The sequence below is a fragment of the Apium graveolens genome, chromosome 6, assembly GCF_009905375.1.
Source record: "Apium graveolens cultivar Ventura chromosome 6, ASM990537v1, whole genome shotgun sequence".
Lineage (NCBI taxonomy): Eukaryota > Viridiplantae > Streptophyta > Magnoliopsida > Apiales > Apiaceae > Apium > Apium graveolens.
This window is the reverse complement of record NC_133652.1, coordinates 188,074,674-188,084,983: the sequence shown is the minus strand read 5'-3', so window position 1 is coordinate 188,084,983 and position 10,310 is coordinate 188,074,674.

Below are 10,310 nucleotides of genomic sequence, written 5' to 3'. Positions count from 1 at the left end.
CAGATTAAAGCAGGAACAAAGACAAGCTGCTCTAGATGCAAAGAAGTCTAAACAAAAGAAAGAACAGATTGCTATCTTGGCCAAACTACAGGCTGTAAATTGTTCTCAACAAATTCCCTCTCAACCATCTGAAGCTGCTGAATCAAAGAAGAAAATTGAAGAACAGAAAAAATCCCCAAGGAAGAAAGAATTGGCTAGAAGAACAAAGAGGAAACTGGATGTTGTTGACAAGGAATTGGAAGATCAATTTCCTAAGGAATCCACACCAGCTACAACTCAAGCATCAAAGCCCTCTGTGGTATTTGAAGACATAAGGGTGGTGGATCCCTACAGGAATATACATGGTGAACCTATTGTGCCAAAGGATGAGCCAATAGAGTGGGATAACATACCAATTCCTGACTTCAGCTTACCAATCCTTAGCAAGCCAAAAAGGACAAAGTCAAGGGTAGTCAAGAAAGTGAAGCTGTCACCTCTCAAATCCAAGTCAGTAGTTAAAGCTCAACCCAAGGTCAATAGGGGAGACTACTTGTACTTGTGTGACATCAAAGAATTTTCAGATCTAAATCTTTATCTGGATGAACTGGATGAAGTGAGGGGAATTGATGCATACAGGAACCTGCCTGAAAGGTTAGTGTTCAAGTACAAAGGAGGAAGGGAGATTCAGTGGCCACTTCACAGGATTCTTCAAGAGAGCCAAGCTGTGCTGATTAAAATTTATTCATCCTTCAAGAAAAACTTTGGGTTCAATGTAACTGCAAGAAGACTAGTATTGAAGAAGATTGAAGAGCTGAGGAGTGTTAGAGCTAAAGATGCACTCCCAAAGACTCTAATCATCCTATACACAGGGAGAAGAGTGCATCTAAGGCCCTACTGGCTGATGGAGTTCATGGATGACAAGGGTGTGAGAAGATTCTTCAGATTAGAAGACCAATTGAGTATCTCTAGCAATGAGACTCTCTTGGAAATGCAAGAAAAGCTAGATCTCTCATAATTTGATGAACTAGAATTCCACAGGCAGCTCCAAAATCAGATTGAGGAAAATAACAGAAAGCTTGGAAGAAGATCCAGACCTTCAAGGAACTAGAAAAATCTGCTCAGGCTAGAGGAGCATCTTGAATTGACTGTGAGCCAAACCTTGTACATTTTGTTTAATTGAAGTACTTTCAGTTTATCTACTTATCTTTAAAGATGTATGTTCAGGATGTTTTGTTATCATCAAGTATCTCTTAATTTATGGCTACAATTCCAGTAGACATAAATTGGGGGAGATTGTTGTGCATATATTGTGTACTTGATGATTTCATAAACAAAACATCTAATTAGATTTGACTTAGTGAAATTATGTAGCACTCGACGGATAAGAATTATAGTCCCGACGGATAACTCATTATAGTCCCGATGGATGATTAACTTATTATCCATCGAGTGAGTAGCTTATGTAATAATAAGTTTGTAGCACAGTTATGTATGCACCTTTGTATAGAATCTGTAGTAGCATATAAGTCATGTTGACTTTAATTAGATATGCATAATAGGTTGATTAATTGTACATAAATGATGTCTTGTAATTATGCATAAGTGAAGTAGAGTCAAGTGCCAAAATAGCTACCGACGGATGATTAACAAAGCCATCGACGGATGATCAAATGACTATCAACGGATGTTTAATATAGCAGTCGACGGATGATCAATTAAACCATCAACGGATGTTCTGAAAGTCGACGGATGATCATATAAAGAATTCAAACAGCAGTTGAACAGTGAAAGCTGACACACAGCCGTCGAGATGTATACAAACACACTGTGGAAGCCCATTAACTGGGTAATAGAGGACGAAAAGCAGCAAAGCTTAAGACTGATAGTTTTTATATTTGTTCAGTCTTTTTGACTTTGTAATCTTAGTATTATATAAACCAAGAGTGTAGCAAATAGAAAAATAACTGAGATAGCTGAGAAACACAAAAACAGAGAAATCTTTGTAAGCGGAATTATTAGCATTTCCTGTATTCTCAGTAGTTCCATTTGTAAGCAGTTGTGAGCATTCCTGCACACAGAGTCCTCTCGATATATTATATATATCTCTGGTGGAATTGTTTAAATCCACCAGAAAGTTTTTAAAGACTCTTGTTTTTAATTACTTATGTTTTGATTCAATTAAGTTTCTATTCCGCATTGTGCTAATCAAAACATTATATCTATATTCGAGTTGACCATTTTTATTTTGAGAAAAAGGTTCAAGAATTCCATTCAACCCCCCTTCTGTAATTTTTGCTATATTGTTAAGGGAATAACAGAACTGCGCGTCAAAACCCTATCGTCTACCCATACGATAGCCCACACATAATTATATCAGCCAAACACAGGACTCTTGACTCACTTATGCATGTAATACACATAGCATGTAAACACATAACTCACGTATCACATAATTCATATCACACATGCCTCGGTTCGTCAAAACATTTGTCTTGGTGTGTTCAAAACTCAAATCAGGTCAAAAATATGATTTATCGATCAATAATTGACTCAGAATGACTTGTAAAACAAGCGACCTTTCGAAACAAAAGGATTTGGGTCTTGAAAGTATTTTTATTAAAAGTGGAATATTTTTCTGAGTCTAGAGGCGTTCGTTTCGTATTAAACGGTAGAAACGGTTTATTTATTATGAATTTTTGAACATTTTTCGCAATTAAAACGAGTCTCCGAATCATTTAATAATTAAATAATAGGGTTCGAACACCTAGAAATAATTTTATAAGAATTATCGAGCCTGGAAAATAATTTAAATTAATATTTTAAAGTTCAAAACTATTTTTCAGAATTTTTAAATCAAAATAAATAATTAAATCTAATTAAATAATCAATTAAAATTAATTAATAACTAATTAAATTAATATTTAAATTAATTGAACTAATTAAATAATCAATTATCAACTAAAATTAATTAATTAAATAATTTGGATTTATTTTTGAATTAAAAATAATTTTTCAGAATTAAAATAATGATTTTCAAAATAAAAATGAATTTTTAGAAATTTAAAATAGGATTTTTGAATTATTTTTAAAAGAAAATCTGCACAAACAGATTTCTGGATTTTGAATTGGGGGAAAACAGATCAAAAGCGGGTCAGTTCGGCGGGTTGAGATCGGGTCGTCCTGGTTGTTACGAAGTTGGTTGGGGTTCGCCGGAATTCTACCGGGATTTTCAGCCGGCCGGATTTTCATCCTAATTGATTCCAAATGACTCATACAGTCCAAAAACGAGGGGAATATCGTCCCCCCGAACCCAGAACCCGTTCGCTGGAAAGCTTCCATTAAAGCCGATGAATATTCAAGGTTTTCCGGTGATCAGCTTCGGGGAATCCTCTGTTAATCAAGTACATACCGTTTGATTCGTCTTTCGACGATCTACCAATTGCCACAATCAATTTTAACGAATAATCCGTAACAAAGAAATACCCAAAATCAATTAAGAACATTCAAACTCTATAAACCCTAATTTTTGAATTCGACAATCAAACTCAAATTTTTATATGTTATTGAACTCCAAATTCATCATATAATATACCAAAATGACCAGGAAAAAATAATCAACATGATTATGCCATCAAATCACACAAACAACATCAAGAACAACAATTCATATTTTAATCCATATTTAATTCGAATTAAATTAATTAAATCAGAAAAATACCTTCATTTCTGGGTAAAAACTGATGATTGATTCAGAAAGAAGATTTCGAGAGCTTCATTTTGATATGCTGCATGCCCGAATCGGAGTTCTGTAACGTCCTCGTTCGTGCATGTGATTCTCCGGAACGTATCGGTTTCTAAGGTTTTCTCTGTATTTTCTGTATTTTTACTGGTTGCAAATGAATAAACGAAATAATTGAAATAAGAAATATACTATTTATATTTACGGAATATTGGTTCATTCTGGATCGTTTTGGATCGATAAATTAGTTGCTTAGCCGCTAAGTAACTGCAAAATGATCCAAAAATAGATTACTTAGCCGCTAAGTAACTATAAAAATGATACAATTTGGTATCAATTTTGGATAATCATTAAAACCAGGCTTCTTATAAAACACTATATACGAAAATAATGCAAAAATATTCCGTCTCTCGAGAATACGGGCTTTGTTGATTTATAAAAACGATTGTTGTATCGAAAATTTTGCGTCGGGCCGCACACGGGTCAAACCGTTATCCGGATCGAAAAAGTCAAAACATGGAAAATGTCCGGAATTAGCAGATTAGGTTAAGAAGGAGTTTTCGGAAGAGTTTCGGGTTATAAAAACGCAAAAATAGTTGAAGTCGGACGATTCCCGGCTTTATAAAATAGTTTTGTAATTATTTAGAAAATAATTAATAAATCCATAAATTATTATAAAATTATATAACAATCCAAAAATTTTCAGGAAAATATCACAATTATCTATAGTTTATTCTAGACATATAAAAAATTAAAATACTTAAAGAATATCATATATAAACACCCAAACATCAATTCCAATTATCATATAATTCACTGAAATTCACATAAAATCACATAAACAATTCCAAATAATAATAATAATAATATTTGAAAATATGGGATATTACATCTACTTCGGCCTTATATTCTTTGAACATTTCAAAAGAATCGGATTTGTTCTTCATAAGAACCACATATCCATATCTACTGAAATCATCAGTAAATGTTATGAAGTAGTATAAGCCCCCTGCCATCATAGCATTCGACCACATACATCATTATCTATAAGTCATAATCGTTCGGTGGCCCTTTCACCTGATCAGGTAATAGAAGCTTTAGTAATTTTGCCAATGCGACAAAGTTCGCATCTTTCATATGATTCAAAATCAAACTTATCCAAGTAGTCATCTATATGTAACTCAGAAATGCGTTTCTCATTAATATGGCTTAACGATAATGCTAGAGGTAATGTTTGATTTGAGTCAACTTAGAACATATAAATTGTTAACTAATTGTGGAACATTATAAGTCTTATCATTGAAATAGAATAAACAACTATTGTTTATTTAATTAAAATGAAAACCTTTCTTGTCCTGACAAGAAATTGACTTAATGTATCCGCTAAAGGCAGGCACATAATAACAATTTATCAAGTTCTCAATCTCGCCTTATGGGCAAAATTAGGTATCGAGTTCCTTCAACTAGAGCAACAACTTTTGCTCCAATTCTAACCCTATACCTGAAGCTTGACCATTGCTAGTCTTCTTCTTTAAATCTTCCAAATAAGCTCGATAATTTAACTTCCATTCATCCAGTTATTTCCATAGAAATGACAATCATCTCCTTTAGCAACACCACTATTAGGCTTCAAAATCCCTTTGGGATTGGACTTTGGTTTGGCACCGAATAAGATCAAATCTTCACCTTGCCTGTCCACTTTTCTTTCCCATTTGCATTCCATGTGTACATGTTAGGCACAAAACACACGCTAATAATTCACGCAAGTATACGCGTTGCAAGTAATATAGAATAAATTCTAGTTCGTTCCCACATAGACTCAGACTAATTATGTTCAATTAACACTTACTCACCAATGTATGATTACTTCTCAATGTCACGAAAATAACTCTTTAGATTGATTAACTAATTATTAACTACAATTAACTACGAGATAGAAACACTTAATTAACACTTGAATTAACAATATCAAACACACATGAGATCATAACTTCATTATTACTTCCTTCAATAGTTATTGTTATTACCCTTAGCATGTAACGATGATGATATTAATCGAACAACATGAAACTGATAAAAGCCAACTTTCGTTGTACTAATACCATTCTACCAATTATTCACAATTAAGATAGAAGTTGAATAGACATCAATTATGTTGAGACCCTATATGTCTACAGAATTTGACAACATAATTATTTAAGCACAAGTTATTCATTATGATTACACAGGGCAAGTAAAACGGTTACAGTTACCCACTAATCATGCATACACATACATGAACCTTTGTTAGCATGGCAAGTTCTAAACCTCAAGATCCACCATCGCTTCACAAGAGATTAACAGACTATCTTATATGTTCACGACGTACATAAGACGAATAAGCACAACCTATGCTAGATATCATACAATCATCACACACTAAGGTATTAAACAACTAACTAAAGAAATCCATAGTAAATCCGTTTGACCCCATGATCACGATTAGCCCATGATAGAACTCATCGTCACCATGGGTTCATATTAAAACATGATAATAACACACAATATAAACTAATAAAAATACTTATTGAAACCAGAGTACGTCATAAGAGTAATAAGGTTCAAAGTAAATAAAACTAGCATCCACTGTTACAACGAATAAAAGAATCACAAGAAACGTATGCTTCCTCTTTTTCGTTGTGATGTGCTTAAAACGGTCTTCTTCCTTCTCTCCTTGCTCTTTGCTTGATACCACACTTCTGTGAAATGTCTCTGAGAACTACTTATATAGAGGCTCACAAGAACCAGCCATCTCAGAAGTCCATCAGAATAAGGATTATAAAATTTAGTATTAAAATTTTCATCCCTGAGCGGCCGCCCCAGATTCCTGAGCGGGCGCTCAAGCTCCCAGGCGGCCGCCCCAGCATCCTGAGCGGGCGCCCAAGCACCTTCTGGAAAATTCTGAATTCTGCTCCTGATTCTGCTGCGTTCTGCCTCCAACTTTCCACAACCAATGCCACACACTTCCCTAGGCTTATTTCTGATGAATTCTTCCTATATACGCAAGTTATACCCTAAAATGCAAAAACACTAGAAAAACGCATCAAATACACAAAATACCTGATTTCAAGACATCAATTCAAGCCATTATAAGACGTTCTAAGTGGTATAAAATGCCACTTATCACACCCGCAAACTTAAATCGATGATTGTTCTCAAGCGTCACAAAGTCAAAAACAAAACAAAAACATGCATGAATGCAATCTATATGAAATGCAGCGATCCCCCTCACAATAAACCAACCAACTCATGACATCTCAACAAATGCAATTAGGCGAATAAAGATCAACCAAATCATGCAAACTAACATACAACTAGAAACGTGGTGTGTGCGGATGCTTAACAGATATGCTTCGAAACTAGATCAATTATCATAACTCGATTATCCTCATGGCAATCACATGATTATACGAAGAATAAATTCTAGGTACAAAATGACTTATAACACTTCAAGATCACTGGAACTTATTACGGAATCATGCTTTTATTCAACACAACAACAAATGCTTATTTGACCATGCAATGAGTGAGGTCCACAAAAGACTTATGCAATGGCATCCATTTAGCGAGCGTTAGGTTAGCGTATCCCAGACTAATAAAAGCCTTAGGTCACTAGGCACAAAGTCCCCTAAGAACTTAATAAATCGAATACCAAAGAGCCCACTCGTGATCAATTATGCATTAACTCTTTATTTTTTTCTTTCCCTTTTTTCTTTTTTTTTCTATTTTTTCAAAATTTTGAGCAAGTGCGTTTCGCTCCATCTTGCTCAACCCTAGACTACTCGCATAAAAATACCAGCCGACTACTAGCTATTTGACACCTAGCCATAATTAGCAATGAATTCCAATATTTACTCCATTTTTTTTCTTTTCATGCCTTTTATCATTAAGGGCCTATCATAAATTCTAAGCATAATCAATAGATTAACCTCAAAAACCATCAAACCATGACAACCATCTAGTCCTTAAGCATACTCTAAGACTTAGTGAAATTACAAGTGTTTCTAGCATGCATGTCAACCTACAAGACTCAATCATCACTCTAACGCTATCACTACACTTGCATCAATATCACAAATCAATCGGTAAAGCAACGCAAAATGGATCATGGTATATGCATGAGCTAAATGACATGATAAATAAAGCTATAAAATAAAAAAAAACTATTATATGGCAAAAATATGCAACTATATGAACTAAACTATCATGGGAAAGCCAATATGGTGGCTGATGCCCTTAGTAGAAAGGAAAGACTCAGAATAATAATGACTTTGGAAGAATTGATAAAGGATTTCGAGAGAATGGAAATAGAAGTAAAGGTAACCGGAACCGGAACCGGAACTGAAAAGCTGTTTGAGATCTCGATGCAGCCAGAGTTATTGGAAAAGATCAGATTGTGCCAAGAGAAAGTAGTGAATGAAGGCAGAGAGTCAATGACTGGAGAAGAGATCCATAATGATGGAGATGATAAAGGGAAAATGAGGTACTCCTACCGGATTTGGGTTCCGAACGTTCAAGAGCTTAAAGACGATATTTTGGATGAAAGCCATAGTTCAAGGTATTCCATTCACTCGGGAAGCACCAAGATGTATAGGGATTTGAAGAAGTATTACTGGTGGCCCAACATGAAGAGAGACGTAGCAGAATGGGTAAGCAAATGTTTGACTTGCCAAAGAGTAAAGGCAGAGCACCAGAGAGCCAGTGGACTTTTACGACCCCTGGAAATTCCCGAATGGAAATGGGAACAGATAGCCATGGATTTTGTTGTCGGTTTACCAAGGACGAAAGCCAACCATGATGCCATATGGGTGATTATAGACCGACTGACAAAGTCAGCCCATTTCATTCCTATCAATGAGAGATACACAGTCGATACACTGGTGGACATTTACCTTAAGGAAATAGTGACGCGACATGGAGTCCCAGCGTCCATTGTCTCAGACCGAGACCCCAGGTTCAACTTCAGATTTTGGAGGAGCTTTCCAGAATGTGCGGGGACCAATTTAAATATGAGTACCGCTTACCATCCCCAGACGGATGGGCAGAGTGAAAGGACCATCCAGACACTAGAGGATATGTTGAGAATCTGCGCAATAGACTTTAAAGGAAGTTGGGATGATCACTTGCCGTTGATCGAGTTTTCTTATAATAATAGCTTTCATGCTAGCATCGGAATGCCGCCTTATGAGGCCCTGTACGGAAGAAGGTGTCGATCTCCCTTATACTGGGATGAAGTAGGAGAGCGGAAGATGCTCAGACCCGAAGTGGTCCAAAGGACCAAAGACATAGTGGATCTTATCAGAGGACGGCTGGTAGCAGCCCAAGACAGACAGAAGAAATATGCAGACCTAGCCCGAAAGGACAAGGAATATGAAGTAGGGGACTTAGTACTACTAAAAGTATCCCCTTGGAAGGGGTTAATGAGGTTCGGAAAGAAAGGAAAACTAAGCCCAAGATATATTAGACCTTTTGAGATACTAAGACGGATTGGGAAGTTGGCTTACGAGCTAGCCTTACCCCCAAACCTACAACAAGTTCATAATGTGTTCCATGTGTCAATGCTAAGGAAGTATCATTGGGATGCCAGACACATAGTGGAGTACGAGCATGTGGATATGCAACCAGATCTGACTTACGTGGAGAAACCAGTAAAGATTATGAATAAGAAGGAGCAGGTGCTTCGGAACAAAGTGATCAAGCTAGTCAGAGTGCTATGGCAGAATCATAATGTGGAAGAATCAACTTGGGAACTAGAGAGCGCAATGCTAGAAAAGTACCCCAATTTGTTTTCTATTTGATTCCCGGACGTAATCCTTTTAAGGAGGGGAGACTGTAATAACCCCAAAATTTTGAACTTTTTTTGTAACCATTATGAATAGTGTTTTTGCTGATATTGCTGAATAAGAAAACTTTTCATGCCACACTATGTAGGGGTTCTTTTATTGTTATTCTGATATATAAGTATATGTAAAGATCGTCAGAATCCAAATTCAAACACTTTGATTTTTCCCGAAAATCCACCAGATTCCGAAAGAATTGAGTATTAGGTAACAGGATAAAAAGGATTTAAATTCAAGGATTATAAGAGAGGATCATAAAAGGAATATAATGTATTGAGAAAGGTTAAGGAAACCTAAGTAATAAGATCCTGGGTATGATCCCTCAAACGATAAACGAAAACGAAAGTTACGCGAACCGTATAACAGATCAGCGGTCATTAGCCAAGTAATTAGAAGCTAATCAAAGAGGTTAGTGAGGATGATGTCATCAAACCAATAAGAAGAGGAAAAGTATGGGAGGATGACATAACAAGGTGACATAAGCATGAAAAAAAGGAAGTGTGTTGTTGGTTGATTCTTGGCCATGCAAAAGTTACCATGGTTAAAAGTAATAAATCAAAACAAAACAACATCAACCAAGCCAAAACAATTCATTTCACCAAAAAACACAAAGTTGACTTCATTTCATCAAGGAAGCTCTCGACTTTTCTCTTTATTTCAAGAAGGAAAATTCAAAATCTAAGATCCAAGCCTTGTTAATTAGTGAGGTAATT